Here is a 13,141-nt window from a genome sequence, read left to right as displayed (position 1 = left end):
GATGCTCCAGATGGAGTCCGTATGAGGCATGCTGGTGGTGTCTCATCCTTATTGCTTCCTTTCTAAGTTGGCCCCCTCAGCATTTGCTAGGACCAGTGGGGTCCATGGCCATGTGTCCACTATGGCACCTCTTTTGCTGTAAAGGGGATTCTTTGGGATCCAGGTCGACGGATCAAACATGGCAGTTCTTGGATAACTGTACAGAGATGGGAGCATCTCATGTGACTGCAGACCAGGTGGAGGTGCCCATAGGTTTACAGGGGCTGAGGGTCACCCTTCGACTTTATGAGTGTCTCCTGGTCATGTGGTGGATCTGGTGGCTGGACCCCAACCACTCAGCACAAGGGCTCCTGAGTCTCTCTGCCAGTGGTTGGCCCTGCTTTAGTCTGAGTTTCCCTGGGGAGAGGGTTTCCCAGGGCCAACTGGCTGGGGAGAGGCAGTGGGGTTCTTCCTCTAGAGCTTCCCCTCCCTCTGTACACCATCCACTTGTGGGGGCTTCCCGGTCTCAGGGAAACATCGTGGCCTAGTCTGACTTATTTTGCCCCTCTTGGTGTGGACCCACCCCCATTCTTTGCCCGGGCTCCCCAGGCCCAGGTTGCAGTAGGTGGCCACTAGAGGGTGCGCCAGCCTTCCGCACAACCTGGGCACTGCAGCTGAACTCACATTCTGCATAGGTCCTCCAGCCAGGTACTGCATGTGGACGCTGTTTATACTCACATTCAGCATGTCCCCCACATGTTTGCAGGAAGTCCTGGGTGAGAGGCCATCTGGCCACACTGCTTTTCTCTGGCCCTGCTTCTCAAAGAATAGAGGGGTAGGAAGTGGTTGCCTAGCTACCAACAGAGACACAGTCTCATCCAGAGCCCCTCCCTCTGTCCCAGACTTCTGCCACGTCCTGGGGGTTTGGACCATGATCCCTGTCTCCCAGAGTGGCTGCAGTGTGGGCCAGCCTGCATGTTGCCCACTGGCCTCTGTCTCTCTCTGTTCCCGTCTGTCTGTATGTCTCTTCTCTCATTGTCTTCTCTTTGTCTCTTGCTGTCCTGTCTCTGTCTTTTTTTCCTCTCTCTCTGTCCTTGTCTGTCTCTTACTGTCTTTTGCTGTCCTATGTCTCTGTCCCTCTGTCTGTCCTGTGTCTGTTTCTCTCTCCCTGTTCCTGTCGTTCTCTGTTGTCTGTTTGTCTCTCTGTCTGATATCTCTCTGTCTAACTGAACCTTGGGCTGTGGAGCAATGTTAAGAGCTAACCCAGGTGCTTGCTTTGTCAGCACGTATAGTAAAATTGGAACGATACAGAGCAGATTAGCATGGCCCCTGTACAAAGATGACGTGCAAATTCATGAAGCATTCCATATTTTTGGAAGGCAAGGCAATACCAAATAAAAATACACTGGTTCAAACCTAGAAAGATAAGGTAAGTTTAAGGGTAACCACAAAGAAACTTAACAAACCTACTCATCAAAATAAAGAGGAAAATCATAAAGCTTCTATATAAAGAAAATCTAGAAAAAGAAACGGAAAAGAAATCCACAAAAAAAAGGAATTCAGCACAGAAGAGAACGAGGAACAAACTGTCAGCGCCACAAAAAAAAGCACTATAAAATGACAGCAATAAACTTGTACCCATCAGTAATTACACTGAATGTAAATGGCCTAAATGCACCCTTTATAAAGAGATAGTGACAGAATTGATTTAAAAAACAATATGCTGTCTACAAGAGACACACTTTAGAACCAGATATATATTTACTAAAAATCGAAGGATAGAAAAAATATATCAAGCAAATAACTACCAAAAAAGAGTAGGAGTGGCAATACTAATCTCATAAAATAGACTTTATAATGAAATCCACCATAAAAGACAAATAGGGACACTGTATAATAATTAAAGGAACAATCCATCATGAAAACTTAACCATAATAAACATTTACACACCCCGTAACGGGGCTTCAAAATACATAAAACAAACTCTTAACAGCACTGAAAAGAGAAATTGACAGTTTCACAATCATAGTAGGAGACTTCAACATACCATTCTCAAAAAAGGACAGAACATCTGGAAAGAAACTCAGAAAAGATACAGGAGAGCTAAAGAGCACAAAGAGCCAACTTGACCTCATAGACATATATAGAACACTCCACCCAAAAGTTGCAAAGTAAACATTGTTTTCCAATACACAGGGAACGTTCTCCAGAATAGACCACATCTTAGGCCACAGAGCAACCTTCAACAAAATCCAAAACATTGAGATAATACAAAGTGTCTTCTCTGACCACAATGCCATCGGAAGTAGAAATTAACAGAAAGAGCAAGGAAAAAAGTCAATTACATGGAAACTGAATAACACCCTGCTTAAAAACCACTGGGTAATTTTTTTTTTTTATTAATAGAAGAAATCAGAGATGGAATAAAAAAAATTCTTAGAATCAAATGAGAATAAAAACACATCATACCAAAACCTTTGGGACACAGCAAAGGCAGTGTTCAGAAGTCAATTTATAGCAATAGATGCACACATCAAAAAAGAAGGGACAAAATCAAACATTAGCTACACAACTTGAACAAATAGAGAATAGCAAACGAATCCCATAGCCACCAGAAGAAAGGAAACAATAAAGATCAGAGCTGAAATAAATGACATAGAGAATAGAAAAACAATAGAAAGACTCAACAAAACCAGAAGTTGGTGCTTTGAAGGGATCAACAAAATCAACAAACCGCTGGTTAAACTGACAAAAGAAAAACACGAGAGGACGCAAATAACCCAAATATGAAATAAAATGGGGGACATTACAACAGACTCAACTAAAATAAAAAAGATCGTAATAAGAGTAGTAGTATAAAAAACTATACTCCAAAAAATTTGAAAACCTAGAGGAAATACACATATTTCTAGAAACACATTACTGATCCAGATTAACACAAAACGATGTTGAGAATCTGAACAGACCCTTAAGAGATTGAAAAGGTAATTAAAAAAAAAACCCAACAAAAAGCTCTGGCCCAGAGGGCTTCAGGGGAGAACTGTACCAAACATTCAGAGAAGAGCTTACACCAGTACTACTCAAACTGTTTCAGAACATTCAGAGAAGAGCTTACGCCAGTACTACTCAAACTGTTTCAGAACATAGAAAAGGAAGCGATACTTCCAAATTGATTCTATGAAGCCACATAACTCTCATACCAAAACCAGGCAGAGACACCACAAAAAAAAAGAAAATTACAGACCAGTATCTCACATGAACATAAATGCAAAAATTCTCGACAAAATTCTAGCCAATAGAATTCAGCATCATATCAAAAAAATAATATACCATGACCAAGTAGAATTCATACCAGGTGTCTTAGTCATCTAGTACTGCTATAACAGAAATAGCACAAGTGAGTGCTTTAACAAAGAGATACTTATTTTCTCACAGTCTAGTAGGTAACAAGTCCAAACTCAGGGTGTCCGCTCCAGGGGAAGGCTTTCTCTTTCTCTTGGCACTGGATGAAGTTCCTTGTCCTTATGGTTGAGGAGCTCCTCAGGCACAGGGACCCCAGGTCCAAAGGTGCGGCTTTCTTGGTGGTATAAGGTCCCCAACTCTCTGCTTGCTTCACTTTCCTCTTATCCCTTGAGCCACACCCCAGGGAAACCCCCTTTACCTTGAATCAGGGAGGGGACCTTAGTAAAGGTGGTGTTATAATCCCACCCTAATTCTCTCAACGTCAAATTACCATCACAATATGGAGGATAACCACACAATACTGGGAATCAGGACCTAACCAAGTTGATACACACATTTTGGGAGGGACATAATTCAGCCTATGACACCAGGTATGCAAGGATGGTTCAGCATTTGAAAACCAATCAATGTAATCCACCACATAAATAAAAGGAAGGAAAATCACATGATCATCCTAGCGATGCGGAAAACGCATTTGACAAGGTCCAACACCCAGTCCTGATAAAAACTCTCAATAAAATAGGTATATAAGGGAAATATCTCAACATAATAAAGGGCATCTATGCAAAACCAACAGCCAACATCATTCTTAATGAGGAGAGGCTGAAAACATTCCCCTTCATAACAGGAACAAGACAAGGATGCCCTTTATCACCATTCCTATTTAACATTGTGCTGGAAAGTCCTACCTAGAGCAATAAGGCAAGAAACAGAAATAAAGGGCATCCAAATTGGCAAGAAGTTAAACTGTCCCTATTTGCTGATATGATATTATACATAGAAAACCCAAAAGACTTCACATGAAAACCACTGGAATTAATAGATTCAGCAGAGCAGCAGGATATAAGATAAACACATAAAAATCATTTGGATTCCTATGCACCAATAAAGAGAACGATGAAACGGAAATCATGAAAACAATACCGTGTATAATAGCCACTAAAAAAATAAAATCCTTAGGAATACATCTAACCAGGGATATAAAGGACTTATACAAAAAAAAAAACTACAGAACACTATTGCAAGAAACCAAAAGATTCTACTTAAATGGAAAAACACACCATGCTCATGCATAGGTAGACTCAACATTGTGAAAATGACAATTCTACCCAAAGCAATTGATAAATACAATGCAGTCCCGATCTAAATACCAATGAAATTTTTTTTTTAATTTTAACATGATTTAAGTGAAAGTTTACAAATCAAGTCAGTCTCTCGTACAAAAGTTTATAAACACCTTGCTCCTATATACTCCTAATTACTCTCCCCCTGATGAGACAGCACACTCCTTCCCTCCACTCTCTTTGTGTCCATTTGGCCAGCTTCCCACCCCCTCCGCCCTTCCATCTCCCCTCCAGACAGGAGATGCCAACATAGTCTCATGTGTCGACTTGATCTAAGAAGATCACTCTTCACCAGTTTCATTTTCTATCCCATTGTCCAGTCCAATCCCTGTCTGAAGAGTTGGCTGTGGGAATGGTTCCTGTCTTGGTCTAACAGAAGGTCTGGGGACCATGACCACTGGGGTCCTTCTAGTCTCAGTCAGACCATTAAGTCTGATCTTTCTACGAGAATTTGGGGTCTGCATCCCACTGCTCTCCTGCTCCGTCAGGGGTTCTCTAAGCATTCCCTGTCAGGGTAGTCATCCGTTGTAGCTGGGCACCATCTAGTTCTTCTGGTCTCAGGCTGATGTAGTCTCTGGTTTATGTGGCCCTTTCTGTCTCCTGGGCTCATAATTACCTTGTGTCTTTGGTGTTCTTCATTCTCCTTTGCTCCAGGTGGGTTGAGACCCACTGATGCATCTTAGGTGGCCGCTTGCTAGCGATTAAGACCCCAGATGCCACTATCCAAAGTAGGATGCAGAATGTTACCTTAATAGATTTTATTATGCCAGTTGACTTAGATGTCCCCTGAAACCATGGTTGTTAAACCTCTGCCCCTGCTACGCTGGCCTTTGAAGCATTCAGTTTATTCAGGAGACTTCTTTGCTTTTGGTTTAGTCCAGTTGTGCTGACCTCACCTGTATTGTGTGTTGTCTTTCCCTTCACCTAAAATAGTTCTTATCTACTATCTAATTAGTGAAAACTCCTCCCCCTCCCTCCATTTGTCCCCCTTCTCGTAACCATCAAAGAATATAGTCTTCTTTGTTTAAAATATTTCTCAAGTTTTTATAATAGTGGTCTTATAAAATATTTGTCTTTTTGAAACTGATTTCAGTCAGCATAATGCCTTCCAGCTTCCTCCATGTTATGAAATGTTTCATGGATTCATCATTGGTCTTCATTGATGTGTAATATTCCATTGTGTGAGTATACCATAATTTATTTATCCATTCATCTGTTGATGGGCACCTTGGTTGCTTCCATCTTTTTGCTGTTGTAAACAGTGCTGCAGTGAACATGAGTGTGCATATATCTGTTCGTGTAAAGGCTCTTCTTTCTCTAGGATATGTTCCAAGGAGTGAGATTGCTGGATTGAATGGTAGTTCTATTTCTGGCTTTTTAAGGAAGCACCAAATCTATTTCCAAAGTGGTTGTACCATTTTAAGTGTTCCAGTCTCTCTACAACCTCGCCAACATTTATTATTTTGTGTTTTTTGGATTAATGCCAGCCTTGTTGGAGTGAGATGGAATCTCATTGTAGTTTTGATTTGCATTTCTCTAATGGCTAATGCTTGTCAGCACTTCCTCATGTATGTGTTAGCTACCTGAATGTCTTCTTTAATGAAGTGCCTGTTCGTATCTTTTGCCCATTTTTTAACTGGGTTATTTGTCTTTTTGTAGTTGAGTTTTTGCAGTATCATGTAGACTTTAGAGATCAGGTGCTGATCAGAAATGTCATAGCTAAAGATGTTTTCCCAATCTGTAGATAATCTTACTTTTTTGGTGAAGTCTTTGGATGAGCATAGGAGTTTGATTTTTAGGAGCTCCCACTTATATAGTTTCTATTCTGCATTGTTAGTAATGTTTTGTATACTCTTCATGCCATGTATTAGGGCTCCTAATGTTGTCCGTATTTTTTCTCCCATGATCTTTATCGTTTTAGATTTTATATTTAGGTCTTTGTTGCATTTTGAATTTGTTTTTGTGCATGGTGTGAGCTGTGGGCCTTGTTTCATTTTTTTGCAGATGGATATCCAGGTATGCCAGCACCATTTGTTAAAAAGACTGTCTTTTCCCGATTTAACTGACTTTGGACCTTTGTCAAATATCAATTGCTCATATGTGGATGGATTTATGTCTGGATTCTCAATTCTGTTTCGTTGGTCCATATATCTGTTGTTGTACCAGTACCAGGCTGCTTTGACTACTGTGGCAGTATATATATTAGGTTCTAAAATCAGGTAGAGTGAGACCTCCCACTTTGTTCTTTTTTTTCAGAAATGCTTTACTTATCTGGGGCCTCTTTCTCTTCCATATGAAGTTGGTGATTTGTTTCTCTATCTCATTAAAAAGTGTCATTGGAATTTGGATCTGAATTGCATTGTATCTATAGATGGCTTTTGGTAGAATAGACATTTTGACAATGTTAAGCCCTCCTATCCATGAGCAAGGTGTGTTTTTCACTTACGTAGATCTCTTTTTGTTTCTTTAAGTAGTGTGTTGTAGTTTTCTTTGTATAGATCTTTTATATTCCTGAAGATTTATTCCTAAGTATTTTATCTTCCTGGGGACTGTTGTAACTAGTATTGATTTGGTGATTTCCTCTTCAAGGTTCTTTTTGTTGGCGTAGAGGAATCCAACTGATTTTTGTATGTTTATCTTGTATCCCAATTCTCTACAGAACTCTTCTATTAGTTTCAGTAGTTTTTTTGAAGATTCTTTAGGGTTTTCTGTGTATAAAATCATGTCATCTGCAAATAGACATACTTTTACTTCTTCCTTACCAATCTGGATGCCCTTTATTTCTTTATCTAGCCTAATTGCCCTGGCCAGGACCTCCAGCACAATGTTGAATTAGAGTGGTGATAAAGGGCATCCTTGTCTGGTTCCCGATCTCAACGGGAATGTTTCAGGCTCTCTCCATTCAGGGTGATGTTGACTGTTGGCTTTGTATAAATGCCCTTTATTATGCTGAGGAATTTCCCTTCTGTTCATATTTTGTTGAGAGCTTTTATCATGAATGGGTTTAGAACTTTTTCAAATGCCTTTGCTGCATCAATTGAGAAAATCATGTGATTCTTGTCTTTTGTTTACATGTTGGATTACATTAATTGTTTTTCTAATGTTGAACCATCCCTGCATACCTAGTATGAATCCCAGTTGATCATGGTGAATTATTTTTTTGATATGTTGTTGAATTCTACTGGGTAGAATTTTGTTGAGGATTTTTGAATCTAAGTTCATGAGAGATATAGGTCTGTAATTTTCTTTTTTTTTACGTGGTATCTTTACCTGGTTTTGGTATCAGGGATATGCCGGCTTCATAGGTTGAGTTTGGAAGTATTCCACCCTTTTCTAAGCTTTGAAATACCTTTAGTAGTAGTGGTGTTAACTCTTCTCTGAAAGCTTGGTAGAACTCTGCAGTGAAGCTGCCCAGGCCAGGGCTTTTTTCTGTTGGGAGTGTTTCGATTACCTTTTCAATCTCTTCTTTTGTTATGGGTCTATTTAGTTGTTCTACCTCTGTTTGTGTTAGTTTAGGTAGGTAGTGTGTTTCTAGGAATTCATCCATTTCTTCTAGGTTTTGAAATTGTTAGAGTACAATTTTTTATAGTAATCTGATATGATTCTTTTAGTTTCGGTTGAGTCTGTTGTAATATCACCCATCTCATTTCTTATTCAGGTTATTTGCTTCCTCTCCTGTTTTTTTTTTTTTTGATCAGTTTAGCCAATGGCTTATCCAACAAGATTCTTCAAAGAGTTGGAAAAATTTATCATTAAGTTTATGTGGAAAAGAAAGAAGCCCCACATAAGTAAAGCACTATTGAAGAAGAAGAATAAAGTAGGAACACTCAAAATATCTGACCTCAGAACCTGGTATCCAGCTATGGTGGTCAGAACACCCTGGTACTGGTACGGCGACAGATACATTGACCAATGGAACAGAATTTAGGACCCAGATGTAAATCTATCCACCTATGGTCACCCGATCTTTTACAAGGGCCCAAAGACCATCTAACGGGGAAAAGACAGCCTTTTTAACAAATGTTGCTGGTAAAACTGGTTGTCCATCTGCAAAAAAACAAAATAGGACCCATACCTCAAACCATATATAAAGACTAATTCAGAATGGATCAAAGACCTAAATATAAAGCCAAAACTATGAAGTGCATAGAGGAAAAAATAGAATCAACGCTAGAGGCCCTAATACACAGCATTAACAGGATACAAACCACAATCAACAACACACAAACTCCAGAACATAAGCTAGATAACTGGGATCTTCTAAAAATTACACTTGTGCTCATCAAAAGACTTTATCAAAAGAATAGAAAGAGACCTACAGACTGGGAAAAAAATTTTGGCTATTATAAATCAAAGGTTTAATCTCTAAAATCTGAAAGAAAATCCAACGCATCTACAACAAAAGGACAAATAATCCAATTAAAAAATGGGCAGAAGAAATGAATAGACACTTCACCAAAGAAGTCATTCAAGCAGCCAACAGACACATGAGGAAATCCTTGCGAACACTAGCCATTAGAGAAATGCAAATCAAAACCACAGTGAGATACGAGCTCATCCCGGCATTATTCGCACGAATCAAAAAAACGAAATAACAAATGTTGGAGAGGCTGTGGGTAGATCGGCACTGTTACACACTGCTAGTGGGAATGCAAAATCATGCAACCATTTTGGAAAACGATATGGTGCTTCCTTAGAAAGTTATAAATAGAAATACCATATGATCCAGCAACTCCACTCCTCGTAATATATTCTAGAGAAATAAGAGTGGTCACACAAAAAGACGTATGCACACCCATGTTCATTGCAGCATTGTTCACAATAGCAAAAAGATGGAAACAACCTAGAAGCCCATCAACAGATGAATGGGTAAACAAACTGTGGTACATACACACAGTGAAGTATTACGCAATGATAAAAAACAACGATGAATCTATGAAGCATCTCAAAACGTGGATGAACCTGGAGGGCATTATGTTGAGTGAAATAAGTCAATTACAAAAGGACAAATATTGTATGAGACCTCCACTGTAAAAACTTATGAAAAAGTTTACACACAAAAAGAAACACTCTTTTAATGGTTATGAGGGAGGGGAGGGGTGGAAATGGAAAAACACTAAGTAGACAATAGATAATTGGTAACTTCGGTGAAGGTTAAGACAGTACAGAATACTGGGGAAGCCAGCACAACTTGTACAAGGCAAGGCCATGGAAGCTCCATAGACACATCCAAACTTCCTGAAGGATGGAATTGCTGGACCGAGGGCTGTGGGGACCATGGTCTCTGGGAACATCTAGCTCAATTGGCATAACATATTTTACAAAGAAAATGTTCTACATTCTACTTTGATGAGTAGTGCCTGGGGTCCTAAAAGCCTGTGATTGGCCTTCTAGGATACTCCACTGGTCTTATCCCTTCGGGGACAAGGAAAAATGAAGAAAACTAAAGATTTAACGGAAAGATTAGTCCAGAGGACTAATGGACCACATCTACCAGGGCCTCCACCAGACTGAGTCCAGAACAATTAGATGTTGCCTGGCTACCACCACTGACTGGTCTGACAAGGATCACAGTAGAGGGTCCTGGCCAGAGGTACAGAAAAATGTAGAACAAAAGTCTAACTCAAAAAGAAAGACTAGACTTGCTGGCCTGACAGAGACTAGAGAAACCCTGGGAGTATTCCCCCAAGACACCCTCTCAGCTCAGCAATGAAGTCACTTCTGAGATTTCATCTTTCAGCCATAGATTAGACAGGCCCATAAAACAGAATGAGACTAAAGGGGCACACCAGCCCAGGGTCAAGGACTAGAAGGCAGGAGGGAACAGGAAAGCTGGTAATAAAGAACCCAAGGTTGAGAAGGGAGAGTGTTGACATGGCGTGGGCTTGTTAACTAATGTCATAGAACAGTATGTGTACTGTTTAATGAGAAACTAGTTACTGTATAAACCTTCATCTAAAATAGAAAAATTAAAAAAAAAAAAATAGAGCTAACCCAGGATGGTGCCTGGTACCTGCCTGGCACACAGCAGATGCTCCATTAAATGCCACTGGAACAGCTGCTGGAGAGACTTTGGAGCTCTGAGGCCCACCGGCTTGGGGCCCCCTCCAATACCCCCTGTCACTCTCCTCACACTGTTCTCTGTCTCCTTCGTGGCACTGCCGGCAAGTCCCACACTTACCTGTGCCCCTGCCACCCCTCCTCCCTGAGTACCTTGACTTCCCAGTGCCAGCTCTGCTGGTTCTTCGAGGTTCAGCTCAGGTCTGAATCACCCCCAGCCTCGTGTATGACCCCATTTGTGTAAGCTCAGCAGCTGCAGAAACTGTTCACGTGTTCCTTATCCCGAGTGAGCATGTGGACAGGGCCAGGCACAAAGCAGGTGCCCAGACGTTTCCCTCTTTGTAGTTTGTTTGATTTGGTTTAATTAATACACTGACACAAATGGTTACTCACTCAGCTACTAACCAAAAGGTTGGTGGTTCAAAGCCACCCAGTGGCTCCGGGAGAGAAACACCTGGCAAACGGGTCACTTAAAGATTACAGCCTAGGAAACCCTTTGGGGCAGTTCTGCTCTGTCACATGGAGTCGCTATGAGTCAGACTCCACTGCACCTAGTAACAGCAACATTTTTTAGGGAAGCTTTAGGTTTATAGAAAAATTGCCCATAAGTACAGAATTTCCATATACCTGCCACCCCTGCACAGTTTCCACTCTTATTAGCATCTTGCATTCCTGAGTACTTTTGTTAAAGTTAATGAACCAGTTGTTTTTTGTTTTTTTGTGTGTACAATTTGGTGACTTTAATCACGTTGACTATGTTGTGCAAATGTCACCACTATCCGTTTCTAGATTTTTTTTTATCACCTTTAATGGAAACTCAATGCCCATTAAGCAGTACCTGCCTGTTTTCCCGTGATGAGCGTGTAGTAATATATTATTATTAACTAAAGTCCATGGTTTTTACAAGGGTTCATTCTGTGTTACAGAGTTTGGCGAGTTTTGACAAATGCATAAGGTCATCTATCTCCTGTTACAGTATCATGTAAACTATCACTACAGAATAGTTTCAGTGCCCTGAAAATGGCCTGTACTCCACCTGTTCATTTCTTTCCCTCCCCAACTCCTTGCTCACATCCAATGATCTATCTCTATAGTTTTGCCTTTTCTAGACTGTCATATAATTGTTTTCATACAGTATATAGCTTTTACACGCTGGCTTCTTTTCAAATAGCGATTATAGTAAGATCCCTCCGTATCTCTTGTGGCTTGATAGCTAATTTCTTTTTCTTGTTATGTGCTAGTGAGTCAGTTCCAATTCATTGCGACCCTGTGTACAACAGAATGAAACACTGCCCAGTCCGATGACATCGTCACAGTCATTGGTATGTTTGAGCCCACTGTTGCAGCCACTGTGTGACCATCTCATTGAAGGTCTTCCTTTTTTTTACTGACCCTCTACTTTATCAAGCATGATGTCCTTCTCCAGGGACTGGTCGCTCCTGATAACATGTCCAGAGTACGTGAGATGTAGTCTTGCCGTTCTCGCTTCAAGGAGCGTTCTGGCTGTACTTCTTCCAAGACAGATTTGTTTGTTCTTCTGGCAGTCAGTGGGTATATTCAATATGCTTTACTAGCACCATAATTCAAAGGCATCAATTTGTCCTTGGTCCTTATTTATTGTATAGCATTCGCATGCATATGAGGCAATTGAAAACACCATGGCTTGGGTCAGGTGCACCTAAGTCCTCAGAGTGACGTCTTTGCTTTTTAACACTTTAAACAGGCCTTTTGAAGCATATTTGTCCAATGCAACACGTCCTTTGATTTCTTGACTGCCGCTGTTGTGAGTGTTGATTGTGGAGCCAAGTAAAATGGAGTCCTGAACAACTTCAATATTTTCTCTATTTATCATCATATAGCTTATTGGTCCAGTTGTGAGGACTTTTGTTTTCTTTATGTTGAGGTGTATTCCATACTGAAGGCTGTAGTCTTTGATCTTTATCAGTAAGTGCTTCAAGTCCTCTTCGCTTTTAGCAAGCAAGATTGTGTCATTTGCTTATTACACGTTGTTGATGAGTATTCCACCAGTCCTGATACCACACTCTTCTTCATGTAGTCCAGCTTCTCGGATTTGCTCAGAATACAGATTGAATAAGTGTGGTGAAAGGCTACAACCCTGGTGCACACCTTTTCTGATTTTAAACCACCCAATATCCTCTTGTTCTGTTCAAACGTCTGCCTCTTGGTCTATGTACAGGTTCCGCACAGCACGATTATGTGTTCTGGAATTCCCCGTTCACAGTGTTATCCATAATTTGTTATGATACACACAGTCTGATACCTTTGCAGCTAATAAAACATAAGTAAACATCTTTCTGGTATTCTCTACTTGAGCCAAGATCCATCCGACATCAACAATGATATCCCTTGCTCCACATCCTCTTCTGAATCTGGCTTGAATTTCTGGCAGTTCCCTGTTGATGTGCTGGTACAACTTCTTTTGAATTATCTTCAATAAAATTTTACTTATATGTGATATTAATGATAAAACCCACTGCTATCGAGTCAATTATGA

General features: G+C 40.4%; 1 protein-coding gene and 1 non-coding gene across 6 annotated transcripts in view; both read left to right on the top strand.

Annotated features, from left to right (window-relative positions):
* CORO7 (coronin 7) overlaps nt 1-13,141 on the top strand; it is an 86,443-nt gene that overhangs the window by 23,366 nt on the left and 49,936 nt on the right. The window lies entirely within an intron of this gene.
* LOC126087596 (U6 spliceosomal RNA) lies at nt 1,247-1,353 on the top strand. The gene has a single exon (XR_007519779.1). It is a non-coding gene; the product is annotated as a U6 spliceosomal RNA (small nuclear RNA).

The sequence above is a fragment of the Elephas maximus genome, chromosome 12 (genome assembly GCF_024166365.1).
Source record: "Elephas maximus indicus isolate mEleMax1 chromosome 12, mEleMax1 primary haplotype, whole genome shotgun sequence".
In the NCBI taxonomy this organism is placed as follows: Eukaryota; Metazoa; Chordata; class Mammalia; order Proboscidea; family Elephantidae; genus Elephas; species Elephas maximus.
This window is presented reverse-complemented; position numbering and strand designations above follow the sequence as displayed.